Source organism: Microtus oregoni, unplaced genomic scaffold, assembly GCF_018167655.1.
Source record: "Microtus oregoni isolate MIOR12 unplaced genomic scaffold, Mior012 000006F_ref0000085, whole genome shotgun sequence".
Taxonomy (NCBI): domain Eukaryota; kingdom Metazoa; phylum Chordata; class Mammalia; order Rodentia; family Cricetidae; genus Microtus; species Microtus oregoni.
In genome coordinates, this window is record NW_024543065.1 from 35556017 (window position 1) to 35571181 (window position 15165).

A 15165-nucleotide genomic window follows, 5' to 3' on the forward strand; every position below is an offset into this window, starting at 1 on the left:
TCTCAGGTCTATGCCTACAGTGACTAAAAGCCTCAGTTACACCTTCCTTGTGCCCATGAACAAGAGAAGCTGTGGTCAGGCAATTTCTATGACTCTGTAAAGGGATGTTAAAAGGCAAGACACCATGCCTAGGTCAGATTTCTAAGTTTCAAGGAATACAGCTAAGACATTGGACCCCTGAAAGGGCATCAGGATTCTGATGAAGGATTCTGGGAATGGAGTATAGCTAGTCTCCAGATTCACCACTGGCTACTCAAATAGGTTAATGAAAGCACAAATTTATTTTAGACCAAATACTAAAGCAATAAAATTATAGTATTTTCCTCCCCCAAAATACCCATAAAGGGTTTGCTTAGAGAAAGTTTTCCATTTGAACTATTTCTGAGGTAGTCAAGTGGCAATGCTAATTAGGTAGCTGAATAAAAGCCAACCTGATCATTACAGAGCCTCCCAGTTTCATGATCTACTGACCCTCCTGGCCATTTCTCATCTGGGTCAGTGCAGGCCCAGGCACACCAATCCTGGTTCTGAACCTGTGAAACTTAAGTAGAACAAGTTTCTACTTCTGTTTTTCTTGAAAGACCTTGTGGTGATTTCTTTTTACACAGATCCCTGCTCAAAAGCCATCTGCGTAGACAGGCTTTTTTTCGGTATTCAATAGTTAATAGTTAGTGGTCTCTGTTTTAGGCACCTTTGTTTGTCCATTTGTTTCTTCCTTTAGAGTACTTAGCAATCTGAAGTTATCTCATTGATATTATCATGCTAAGAAGAATCTTCAGTGAGAACAAGCAATTCATGCTCTTGAATGTATATGTTCATGATCACACAAATAAACAATAGCAAGGACATCTCCTTAAATAGGAAAAATACATGCTGAACTTGAGACTACTATAGGTATCCAAATATGGATAAGCACCAAATATTTGTATGGAAATGATTCCAATATTTGGTATGGTTCAAATGAGAATAATCATAAACATAGTATAACATATTGGTACTAAATATGAACCTACATATACTATATATATATATATATATATATATATATGGCCAGATTATGATGCTCATTATAGGAGTTATTCTTTTCATCTTCAAATAACATGGTGAGATATGAAACCATTTTATTGCCATATTATAGGTAATAAAATTGATATAACAATAGCTATGCAATATAGCCCCTGAAGTCCTTTGCTTTTTTTAAAGTTATAACAACTTGTGTCTATATGGTTACATTACAAATTTACTTTTTTTGTTTTTTTGTGTCCTCTTTCCCTCAGGCAAAAGAGGACTTGAAATCCTGAATAGGCCATTTTTCAGCAAGCCATCTCATCTTGGGACATTATGACCTTAAGGACCCTTGAGGACAAAACAGATGTCTTCTTATGGTTCCTAAGCCCTTTACTGTTGGTGGACACTGCTCATTCATTTCCTGGCCCCTCATACCTGAAATAACCACTCTGAAACTATATTAATTACAACACTGCTTGGCCTATTAGCTCATGCTTCTTATTGACTAGCTTTCATATCTTAAATTAACCCATTTCTATTATTTTATATTTTACCACGAGGTTTATGGCTTACCAGCAAGGTTCCAAGTGATGGCTTGCATCTTTCTCCTCTGGCAGCTACATGGCTTCTCCCTGACTCTGCCATCTTTCTCCCAGCCTTTAGTTTAGTTTTCTTCACCTAGCTCTATTCTGTGCTATCACAATCCAAATCAGCTTCTTTATTCATTAACCAATAAAAGGAACACATATACAGAAGAACTTCCCACATCACTTTATTATCCATATTTTGTTTGTTTGTTGGTTAATCTTACTTTTAATACCAACTCCTCATCTTCTGTCTTATTATAGATAACTGCACTTCTGAGCCCATATATATCTAGCTAATTGTATTATCTCTTTAGTACATAAAATTATGTTATCCATACAAAGATTAGAAATGGTATTCTAGTAGCCAATGTCGACTCACATTGTACTATGAAGATTTGAATATTCCTGTCAGAATTAGTCATAATAAATTGCATCATGGATAACATGCTTTGTTTCCTCCTGCCTATTTTATTAAGACCATTTCAGACAGGAAAAAACATTTCTAAAGTAACCTCCAAATCTGATTTTCTGTTTTGGTTCTTATGCACAGCATATGCAGACATTTATAGCCTTATAGTCTATATAAAGCAAGTGTATTTGTGGTTATAGACCTTGACACTAGATGGGTTCTTTTTATCTTTGCATTACAAAAAAACATAAGTATGATAAAGAGAAACACAGACACATTATCTAACTGAAATGAGAGTTAGACTTAAAATCCATAGTTGCAGTGTTTAGACAATACTGGAAAACTGAAGATTTTTATGTTTTGGGGGGCTTTGTTGTTGTTGTTGTTCTGTTATTTTTGATACTGTATTCCTAAGAACTGTGATACATGACTTTGGGAGAAAGGACCATAAGACAGGGTTTCTTTTCAAGATTTTATTTCCAATGTAACTTTCTTTATAATCCTTTTACATTTAAAAAAAACAGAAATGTACCATTTCCTAGTAAAGATCATAAGATTCAGCTCAATTTTTGGAAGTTATTTGAAAATTGGTCAGTTATTCTGATAGAAGGTTAGATAAATATTAACTCCAGTCTATGTACTCTTTCTATTTACAGCTCTAAATGTGAGCAATTTTTTTACATATTTCAAGTGGTTTCTTTCCTTTATAGTTTTACATATGACTGGTGGAATATAAAATGGCATAAAAATCAAAGTTAAATAAATAATAATCACAGAGGCAAAGCAAAAATAGCTCATACAAATAAAGTTTCATAAGGAGTGGATGTAGTTGCAACTGAGATATGTATTGAAAAACAGTTGCTAAAACCAACGTCTCTCTGGAAATAGGCATCTACATTCTAATCAGATTTGATCTTAATAGGAAATGTCATGCAGGAAATACCCTTGTGTTAAGAGCTATAAGGTCATGGGTCTGGGATTAATCCTATACTAAATCTGAATATCAAACTCCATGAACTTTAGATGAAGCTGGGAAAGACAATTTCAGAACCTGTGAGTAGATAATTTATGATGCACCATGAAATAAAGACTTTCTATACCTGAAAAATACAAAGGGATAAATTTACTGTTGTAAATTACTTTTATATAACAACAAGGTCAGCCTCTGCCCCCAATTACTCAGGTGTAGAAACAGAACATGTAGCAAGAAAATCAACAAAATTGCCAAGTTACGGAAGAAAAATCTGAAAGTGGGCTGATCAAGTAACACTGGTTGTTCCATCCTCTGTTGACGGGTATCAGAAACATTCTGAGACTTATAGACTCAAGAAATTTGTAGACAAACATTTCAATATTTTCATTCTAAATAATGCCCTGGTCCCTATAAATTTGAGGAAGGTGCAGCATGGAGAGGAAATGAAGTGTGTTTGCACTGTGTACTCAAGTCTTTTTTTTTTTTTTTCTTCTGGTGACTTAACAAGAGAGGGATTCTGGATATCAAAGTACCTCATGTATCTGGAAATTCTAAGTAGAAGGGAAAGCTTTCACACAAAAGTTCAAAAAGGCAGACCATTTTGCTATATATAGAACATGTCACTTACACTAAAGAATCCAAGACAAAAGATAGAACCATAGACCTGGAAAACTACAGGCCCTGCCTTCACTCCGTCTTCATAGTTCACTTTCTATACATATTGGGCGTACAGCCAGGGATCGTGAATCACATCTTCTAAACTCTACATCAGTTGTTCTCAATTGTGTTCCAGCAGCTAGTGTGTTTCCTATTACTTCATTCCATTGTGGAATTTTCAGTGTCATTAGATGCATATAATCAGGATTCCAGGTGGTTTAAATAACTAGCGGGGCTAGTTAGCTACACAATTTGAAGATGACAAGTCAGAGCTCAAATATATCTTTACTCTTCACTTATGCACTTGAACTTCTCTTGGACAGATAGAAAAAAATACAGGCCTGAGAAGAGAAACAGGTAATATTACATAAAATACAGTTTTTAACAAGATAAATTATGCATGGGGGAGAGATAATTCTGCTCCTTTTCTCTATGGAGCTTCTCCTTCATTCACCCCAGATAAGATGGCATTTAGGAGCTGGGGAGTATAGCACTTTCTGGTGAGGTTTATGTAAACCAGATCATAAGAAAAAAACAGGAGAGCCTGAGAGGGGCACTTTGTCCTGTATTTGACAGAAACTTGATTTACATTTTATTCCAACTATTCTCCCTCCTTATGGGATAAACAGAATCACAACCATGGATTTAAAACAATGAAAAAGAAGATTGTTTTTGTTTCTCTTCCTTCGGCATTTAATGGAAAAGATATAATGACGGTGAAAAAAAAATGTCCATGAAACTCTTTTGAAGTTTAGCTTAGATTTGACAAAAATGAGAACTGCCTTGGCTGTATCTGATGGGTGACAGCAGCAGCAGTAGGATGAGACTCACTTGAATGTCATGATCTGTTGGGTCTTTCACTATAAGAGACACAATTAATAGACCAGTCTAATAGGCAAGGAACTGGAGTTTATGGAAATAGATTACACTCTCAAAATACTCCAGAGCGAGTAGAGAGCTAATGTGTTAATATAAGTTAACAGACTGCAGTAGATATTTATATAATTTTTTAAACTATAGAAGATTAGTTCAAAGCAAAACAAATAAACAAAACACCCCAGTGTAAGAACTGCTCTGAGGCAGACTTTTACAGATGTATTAAGGATCCAGATCCATTAGTCTTAAAGTGGGAAGACTTATATTGCATATAGAATCTAACCTATTCACACAACCCCCTAACTGTGGATCTAGGGATCATTAACAGAAAAGCCAAAGATAATTCAAATCGCTTTGGCTGGCCAGAAGATGGAGGCAATATGAAAAGCAATGTGACATGACTGTCTTTAAGAGTTTTTATGTTCTTTTTTATTGAAAATGGACTATTTTCTTATATAGTGTATCCTTATTACAGTTTTTCCTCCCTCTTTTTTGGAAGATCCTCTCCCCCTCCCCTAAATCTAGATCCACTCTCTTTCTGTCTCTAATAAGAAAAGAACAAGCTTCAAATCTAAGAGATAACAACAAAACAAAATAGAACATGATAAAAAAAGAAAATCATGTAGAGTTGGATGAGACAAATCAACAGAAGAAAGAAATCCCAAGAGATGGCAAAAGAATCAGAACATTCCTTCTCCCACTCAGGAGTCCCTTGAAAATTAAACTGGAAGTTGAGTTTATATGAGTTTATATAAGCAGAGGACCTTATAAATACCAAGCCATATAGTCCCTGGTCTTGCTACTTCAGTCTGTGAGTTCATACGAATATTGCTCAGTTGATTTAGAGGACCTTTTTCTTTTGGTGTCTTCCATCAACTCTGACTTTTACACTCATTTTTTCTCATCTTCTGTATGGTTCTCTAAGCTCTAAGAGGAAAGATTTGATAGAACAACCTATTTGGAGCCATGCATACCAAGGTCTCTCTTTCTCTTCATAATATCTGGCTAAGGGTCTCTGTATTTGTCCCCATCTCTTGCAAGAGGAAACCTCTCTGATGATGGCTGAATAAGGCTCTGGTTTTATTATAGCAGAATGTCATTAGGAGGCATTCTATCACCACATTTAAAAAATATCTCAGTAGTATTTGGTTTCACCTAGGTCTCTGGATTGTCTCACTGTTTGCTCACCAAACAGTGTCAGGTATAAATTTGATCTCGTGGTGTGGGAACCCTTACTCTGGCACATCCCTGACTGACTATAGGTCAAAAGTTGTGTGGCTGGGTTGGTGTACCAATTCCTCCACTGGAAGACTTGCCTGGTCATAGACATGGCCAGTTTGGCTACATATTCATTATTGCTAAGGCTTTTATTTGGGATCATGTTTACTTGCTCAGATATGCTCATAGAGCCTTTATTAATAATAGTGAGGACATGGAAATGACTTAGATGCCCCTCAACCAAAGAACGGATAAAGCAAATGTGATACATTTACACGATGCAGAATTACTCAGCTGTTAAAAACTGTAATTGAAATTACATGGCACAAGTGAGAAGGAAACACAGAACATGCAACAAACACGCTTAGGAGTTTATGAGGGGGGGTGTGCAAGCCTGGTGAAGGTCGGTGTGCAGAGAGAGAAAGAGGTGAAGATGGCGTGTCGAGCTTTTAAAGGCTGCCTAGGGGATGTGGGTACGTCATACGCAGATGATGGAGCTCACACATGCATGTAAGGGCTCACAAGTCATATGTAGGTGATGCAACCTGCCACACATGGGTCACGTCTCAGGGCTTTTCTGCACATGCGTGGCCCAGGAGCCCAGAAGTATCACCCATATTGTAGCTGAATCATAGCAGTAACATCATGAAATTAGAAAGCAAATGGATGGAACTAGTAAAAAATATCATCCTGAGTGATGGACCCATATATGACATGTACTCGCTCGTAAGTGGATGTTAGTTATAAAGTAATGGACAATCATACTACAATCATCAGACCAAGAGAGGCTAGGTGACAAGGAGGTCTCAAGAGGGACACTTGGATCTCCCTAGAAAGGGGAAATAAAAAGGTATCATAGGTGGACTGGAGGTGGGTGTGGATGAAAAATAAGGGATCAGGTTAGGATGAGAAGAAAGAATACAGAAAAACCCTCTGGAAAGGGGATCATTTCAGGGTCATTTAGAAACCTGATGTAACAATGTTATTTTTTAATAGATAAGTAGTACTCCATAGTGTAAATACTCCATACCCTATTTTCTTTATCCATTCTTCTATTGAGGAGTATCTAGGTTGTTTTCAATTTCTGGCTATTATAAATAGAGCAACAAGTAAAATGGTTGAGTAAGTGTCCTAATGGTAAGATGACTCTTTTCTTGGGTACATGCACAAGGGTGGTAGAGATATATCTTGAGTTGGATTGATTTCCAAATTTTTGAGTAACTGTCATACTGATTTCTACAGTGGGTGTACAAGTTTGCACTCCTATTAGCAAAGTGTGAGTGTTCCCCTTGCTCCACATCCTCTCCAGCCAGACCTGTCACTTTTGTTATTGATCTTGACAATGCTGAAATGTGTAAGATGGAATCTCAGACTTGTTTTGATTTTTATTTCCTTGATAGATAAGAATTTTGAACAATTCTTTCAGTGTCTGTCAGACATTTGAGTTTCTTCTACTTTCTTTATTCTACTGAGAATATTCTGTTTAGATCTGCATCCCTTTTTTAATTGGGTTATTTGTCTTCTTAAGTTATTTATATATTTTGAATATTAGTCCTCTATTAGATGCATAATTGGTAAAAATATTTTTCTATTCTGTATGCTACCACTTTGTCTGATTGACTATGTCCTTTGCCTTACAGAATATTTTCTGCTTCATGAGATACAATTTGTTCATTTTTTGATCTAAGTGCTGTGATACTGGTGTTCTGTTCATAAAGTCTTCTCCTATCCAAATGAATTCAAAGTTATCTACCACTTTCTTCTCTTAGGTTCAGTGCATCTGTATTTATGTTGAGCTTCTGTTTTACCAAACCAGAAAATAAAACCAAAACAAAAAAATAAAAGACTACCACAATCAAATTCCCTCCCTACTACTTCCTACACATCTCTCTATACCTTTTCCAGACTCCCTATTAATCTATGAGGGATAGATATAAAGATATTTACTTTCTGTCAACTAACTGCTGGTTCCACCTCCTGACCGAAAGCTGATTTTATATAATTAAGGTAAATGAAAACTAGGAGTTCACAGTATGGCCAAATATTTCCCAACACTGTTTTTTTCAAAGCTGTAAAGAATTGTGTCAGAATTATAATTCTAATTTTATTGAATCTGTAGACTGCTTTTGGTAGAATGAGCATCTTTAGTCTGTGCATTCTACCAGTCCAGAAGCACTGGAGATCTTTCCATTGTCTGATACCTTCTTCAAATTCCTTCTTCAATGACTTGAAGTTTTCATCACACAAGTCTTTCACTTGCTTGGTAAGAGTTACCCCAAGATATTTTATATTATTTGAGGCTTTTGTGAAAGATGTTGCTTCTCTGATTGTTTTTCACTCTATTTGTCATTTTTCTTTAGGAGGGCTAATGATTTCAGTGAGTTAATTTTGTATCCAGCCATTCTTGCTGAAAGTGTTTATCAATCATAGGAGCGTTCTGGTAAATTTTTTAGGATAATTCATGTACACAATTATATTATCCTTATCTTAAGATAATTTGATTTTTTTCTTTTTCAATTTGTATTCCCTTGATCTTGTTCAGTTGTCTTATTGGTCTAGCTAGAACTTCAAACTTTATTGAATAGATATGGGGAGGATGGACAACATTGTCTTATTTCTGATTTTAGTGGAATTACATTGAGTTTCTCTGCATTTAGGATGATGTTGAATATGTTCAAACTGCCTTTATTATGTTAGATATTCCACTTATATCCCTTATATCTCTAAGGCTTTTTTAAAATTATGAATTGGTGTTTGATTTTGTGAAAAGCCGTTTATTGCAACTAATGAAATTATCATTGGATTTTTGTTTGTTTAGACAGTGGATTTATTGATTTTGTATGTTTTTTTTTTGTTTTTTGTTTTTTTTTTATATATACTTGAGTCTTTATTGGCCACAGCTTCTTCAGGGGGATGAAGCGGGAGGAGTGGGTGGCACTGATGTCAGGCCGGCCGTGCTTCACAGGCTTGTAGGTGATGGAGAACTTGCCCAGGTAGTGGCCAATCATCTCTGACTTGATCTCCACCTGGTTGAAGGTCTTGCCGTTGTACATGCCCACCATGCTCCCTACCATCTCGAGCAGGACGATCATGTCCCGCAGGTGGGTCTTCACCACCTAGGGCTTCTCCATGGGCGGCGCCTCCTTCTTGGCCTTTTTCAGGCACTTGAGCAGCGAGTGCTGCTTCTGCCGCAGGCCGCGGTTGAGGCATCGCCTCTGCCGGGCACTGTAGAGCTGCATCAGCTGCTCATAGGACATGTCCAGCAGCTGGTCCAGGTCCACAACGCGGTAGGTGAACTTGCAGAAGGTCCACTTCTTCTTCTGCTCCACTTCGGCCATCTTGGCGGCGACTCGGAAAATCCATGGTAATTCTTAAAAAGGAAAACATTTAAATGAAATGACTTACCATTTCAGAAGCTTAGTCCATCATCATCTGATGGGACAAGGCAGTGTGCAGGTAGACATTGTGCTAGAGAAGGAGCTGAGAGTTTTACATTTTGATTCTCAGGCAACAAAAAGTGAACTGTCCCACTGGATTTGTCTTGAGCATGTATGAGACCTCAAAGCCCACCCACACAGTGATACACTTCTTCTAAACAGGCCACAGTTAATCCAATAAGGCCACACACCCTAATAGTGCCACTCTCTATGGGACCATTTTATTTCAAATTACCACAAGTTGTATCTGCATCTCTAGGGTGACACATACTTGATTACAGTAGCTTTATGTTGTTTTCTTGGATTAAGTTTGCAAGTATTTTATTGAGTATTTTTGCATCTATATTCATGAGGGAAATTGGTCTGTAATTCTGTTTCTTTCTTTTGGAAATATTTGTGTGATTTGTTTATTCATTAGGATAATTGTGGCTTCATAAAATGAATTTGAAAATGCTTCTTCTGTTTCTATTTTGTGGGAATTTGAGGAGTATTGGAACTATCTTTTCTTTCAAAGAATGGTAGAATCCCATGTTAAAACTGTCTGACCCTGTGCTTTTTATGGGGAGGGAGAGAGACTTTTAAGAACTGTTCCTATTTCACTAGGGCTTGTAGTTCTTTAAAGGTTTGATTAGTAAAGAAGTGGAATGCTTTAAGCACTGCTTAATGGGGTGGAGCATACTGCTAGGAGACTAGAATACAATAGTGATGATAATGATTTTAAGTGTAAGGAGTTGGCTCAGAGATTTCAGAGAATTTTAGATGTAGCTGAGAAATGATTTTGTGATATTTTGGTTAAGAGAGTGGCTGTCTTTTGTCCTTGTATGAAAAGTATGCCTGGGGCTAAAGTAAAGAGTTTCAGATTAATTTCATAGGCAGAAGAAATATCAAAACAGCATGGTATGGACTCTGTCACATGGATATTAGTGGCAACTCTAATGAAGATTTATAATGAAAAGGAACAAACCGAGCAAGGAAAAATATTTGAGGAGAAAAGGACACCAGAAAGCAGAATGGAGCTAAATTCTGTGTGTGTTCAAGGAGATAAACAGTCTAAGAAATGGAATAAAGTGAGTGGTTACCTCAGGGCAATATCCCACCCAGCTAAATTTTCAATTTGTGAAAAGGAACTAAAGAAAAGTTTAGAACTGCATGTGGTGGTGTATGCCTTTAATCCCAACACTGGAAAGACAGACTGGCAGATTTCTGTGGTGTGGGAAGTATTTCTGTCTATGTGTTGCTTCTATTGGTTAATAAATAAAGAAACTGCCTTGGCCCATTGATATGGTAAAATTTAGGTAGGCAGGGAAAACTGGATTGAATGCTGGGAGAAGGAAGGTGGAGAGAGAGACAGCATGGAGCCGCCGATAGAGATGGACATGCTGAAACTTTGCTGGTAGGCCATGACCTCATGGTAATGCACAACTTAATGGAAATGGGTTAAATTGACATAGAACAGATTACCCAATAAGAAGTCAGAGCTAATGGACCAAGCAGTGATTTAATTAATACAGCGTCTGTGTGATTATTTTGGTTCTGGGCGGCTGGGATGAACAGGTAATGCTCCTTACAACAAAATGATGCCCAACGTGAGTTTGAGGCCACTCTGGTCTAAAGAGAACATTTCAGAACAGCCCATCTTAGACAGTGAAAGGCATAGTGCTGCTGAAGATGTAAGCAAATTAGGAGAGAATGCTTCAGTTCCAATAAGCAGCAGAACATGGCAGGTTTAGCCTCATGGTTCTGAATTTAGAGTTAAGGATACAAGAAAAGAGTTATGGAATAAAACTGTCGATTCCAGGTATGTGTCAAGGGTGTCCCTGAGTGGAGGCCTAGTAGAGAGGCCATTGAGTGAAGTTGTGAATGTGAAGCCTGGATCACCTTGGAGAACCCAAGATATTAGAGATGCCAGAGTAGTGGGATAACTGCCGAGGACAGCTACTAACAGGGAGTGGAACTAGACCAAGAAAAAGAAGTTTGTTCCAGTCAATGGAATCAGGGGGGCCTAAAGAGTATTTCAATACCAGACATGAACATGCAGAAAAGGAGTTTTCCCAGCTGGTTTTCAGTATTGTTTAGATCCAATATTTCCTGTCTATGTTCCTTTTGCAGAATTTTTGAAATGGTGATGTATATCCTGTGCCATTATATGTTGGAGGTATGTGATCTGCTTTTTTATTTTAATTTTACAGGGGATTACTGTAATGGTCTGTCCTGTTCCTTAAGAGACAAGCTGTGCCCACTCCTCTCCCCCACTGATGCAAGTGGATCTTCCTTCTGCTTCCAGCCTGAGCTCCTTCTTTTCCATCTTTCTCCTGAGGAGGTAACTGCTGCTGTGGCTCCTCCCCTCCGCTCTACCTCTCTCTTTCTCTTTTTTTCCTCTCTCTCTGCCTCTCTCTCCTTGTCCCCTTTTCCCTCCCTCCCCCTTTTACCTTCCCTTCCATAACCCATGAAATAAATATGCAACCTCACTCTGCATGGCATGCCTATGCATCTCTGTCTCTCACTCACCACATGGCTCCCTGCCTAGGACCTGCTGACCCTCGTGGCCCACTGCTGTACCCCTTGGGGATCAGCAGCATTTTATCTAAACCATAACAATTACACTTAAAGAAAATGCATGAGTCTCAGAAGAGACTTTGGACTTTGAAACAAGTTTGGGACTGTTATAGACTATGGGAATTCTGAAGTTAGACTCAGTGCATTTTGGCATCATGGTTTTGTGATATGATATGGCTTTAGGGCTAAGGAGAGGAATATGTCGGTTTGAACGAAAATAGGCACCCAAGGGAGTGGCTTTATTAGGAAATGTGGCCTTGTGAGACTACTTGTCATCATTTTGGAGGAAGTGTGTAACTGTGGGGGCAGGCTTTGAGGTTTCTTTTCTCGAACTTCATTCAGTGTGACAGTCATTCAACTTCCTGTTGCCTTCAAGATGTAGGACTCATAGCTACTCTAGCACCATGTCTGCCTGCATTCTGCCATGCTCCCTATCATGATATTAATGGACTGAATCTCTGAAACTGTAAGCCACCATTTCAATTAAATGTTTTCTTTATAAGAGTTGCTATAGTCACCGCTTTGTAGACCTTGCTATCTCCTGTCACCACTTATTGCAGTCATGTTCTTCAACATCTAGGCAATGGAGAGCCCTTAGGCCACATCTCCTTTGAGCTATTTGGAGACAAAAATTCTAAAAACAGCAAAATACTTTTGCATCTGAGCACTAGAGAGAAGGGATTTGGGTATAAGGGTTTGTTTTTTTACAGAATTATTCCAGGATTCATGTGCCAGGATGGTGATTTCACATGCCATAATGGCACTGGCAGCAGATCCAAATCTATGGAGAGAAAAAAAAATAAAAGAGAGAACTTTATTCTGAGGCATACAAGTCCCGGCATCTTGTCCAAAGCAAATGCTGGACCAAACACAAATGATTTCCAGTTTTTTACCTGCACTTCTAAGACTAAATGTCTGGATAACAAACTTGTGGTCTTTGGGAAGGTTAAAAAAGTCATAAACATCATGGAAGTCATGGAACATTTTGGGTCCAGAAATAGCAAGAGAAACAAGATCACCATTTCTGACTGTGGACAACTCTAATTCTTTGACTTTCGGGTTTCTTACTCACAAGACCATTCCTTCTGTAGCTCAGAAGAGCACCCCTACACCATCTGCTCCCAATATCCTGTAATCTCCGCTCTCACTGAAGTTCTTTGGGCCCCACATTCTTCTCATTCCCCTCTAAGTCTAGCAGGATTGCAGGGTTAATAATATGATTACAAATAAACACTAAGGAAGAAGAAAAGAAGAATTGCATGGTCATGGAGTCTCTTCACAGCAATAAAAACTAAGACAACCTGGACTTCTTCTCTATGGTAACTTAAATGTAATTGGCTCAAATAATCTCACAGGAAGTGATCCTATTAGGAGCAATGACTTGGTTGGAGTGGGTATGGTACCGTTGGAGGACGTTTGTCACTGTGTAGTCGGATATGAAGTTTTCTATGCTCATATACTTCCCAGTGAGTCTGTATACTTCCTTTGCTTGCAGTATGTAGGACTCTCAGCTATTTCTGCAGTACCATGTTTTCTCTCACGCTGCTATGCTCCCTGCCATTATGATAATGTGCTGAACCTCTGAAACTCTAAGCACTGTGCCTCAGTTCAATTTTTCCTTATAAAAGTTGCATGGTCATGGTGTCTTTTCACAGCAATAAAACCCCAAAGTCATTCTCATTTCTCTATTCCCGTCATACTTAGAGTCAGTTGTTTCATATTGTTCCAGATTTCTTGATGTTTTGTGTCAGAAGTTTGTTAATTTAATATTTCCTTTGATCAATGTATCCATTACTTTTTCTGTGTTTTCAGTGCCTGAGATTATGTTTTTCATCTCCGGTATTCTGTTGGTGAAGCTTGCCTTTGCAGTTCTTGTTCAAATTCCTAAAATTTTCATTTCCAGGATTCCCTCAGTTTAGGTCTTCTTTATTGATCCTTTTACCATATTCAGACCTTAAACGTTCTGGTCATATTCGTTTCTTTTCACTCTTCATTTGTGTTTTCTGGATGTCTTTATGAGCTTTCTTCATTTCCTCTTTAAGGACCTCTATCATATTCATAAAGACTGTTTGAAGGTCTTTTTCTTTTTATTTATTTATTTATTAAAGACGTCTGTCTCTTCCCCGCCACCACCTCCCATTTCCCTCCCCCTCCCCCAATCAACTCCCCCTTCCTCGTCAGCCCAAAGAGCAATCAGGGTTCCCTGCCCTGTGGGAAGTCCAAGGACCAGCCACCTCCATCCTTAAACTCTTAATGATTTATTTAACTTTTATTTTATTACATTGGTGTGACGGTGTCAGATCTTGTGGAACTGCATTTTCAGACAGTTGTGAGCTGCCATGTGGGTGCTGGGAATTGAGCCCGGGTTCTCTGGAAGAACAATCAGTGCTTTTAACCGCTGAGCCATATCTCCAGCCCCCTGAAGGTCTTTTTCTGTTTTTTCTTTTTTTCTTTTCTTTTCTTTTTTTTTTTAGAGTTGGGAGGGCTTTCCAGTGAATACTGAATCCACCCTGAGTTTATTTTTTATAGCCCATTTACATACCCAGCCAAAGGGAGGGCAAAAGACTTTTTTTTTTAATTTTTTTTACCTTTTTTTTTATTGAGAAAAGGAGAAAAAGAAAAACAAGTTTCCACCTCCTCCCAGCCTCCCATTTCCCTCCCCCCTCCCACCCTTCTCCCCCTCCTCCCACCCTTCTCCCCCTCCCCCCACTCCTCTCCCCCTCCCTCTCCAGTCCAAAGAGCAGTCAGGGTTCCCTGCCCTGTGGTAAGTCCTAGGTCCTCCCCCCTCCGTCCATTTCTAGGAAGGTGAACGTCCAAACTGGCTAGGCTCCCACAAAGCCAGCAAGCACATTACGTAGGTTCAAAACCCCGTGCCATTGTCCTTGGCTTCTCATCAGCTCTCACTGTTCGCCATGCTCAGAGAGTCCAGTTTTATCCCATGCTTTTTCAGTCACAGTCCAGCTGGCCTTGGTGAGCTCCCAGTAGATCAGCTCCCCTGTCTCAGTGGGTGGGTGCACCCCTCGTGGTCCCGACTTCTTTGCTCATGTTGAAGGTCTTTTTCTTGTATTTCACCTATGTTAAAATATTCAGTGCCTGTTGCGGTAAGATTGCCAAGCTCTAGTGGAGACATATTGTCGTGGCTGTTATTGGTTTTGTTTTTGTGCTAGTATTAAGGCATCTGGGATTGGGAAGATTGTAGTTTCAGATGCTTATATATGATTTTGCCTTTTTTGGTTGGGGTTTTCTTCCTAGGCTTCTGTTTTCTCTCTGGAATTTAGGAACATGTGGTGGATGTGTATTGCCTGGCAGGAATTTTTCTGTGGATCTGGTAGTTGTGCCCACTTAAGGATGCAGTTAAAATGTGTTTCTGAGTATTGGGAACTGACACTTAAGAATAAGGACACACTGGGTGTCTGAAGGCATTCCCAGAAGGGAGGAGAACAG

At 38.6% G+C, this 15165-nt stretch overlaps 1 pseudogene; it reads right to left on the reverse strand.

Annotated features, from left to right (window-relative positions):
• Positions 1-3919: 3919 nt before the first annotated feature.
• Positions 3920-9066, reverse strand: LOC121449755 (annotated as a pseudogene).
• Positions 9067-15165: the final 6099 nt, after the last annotated feature.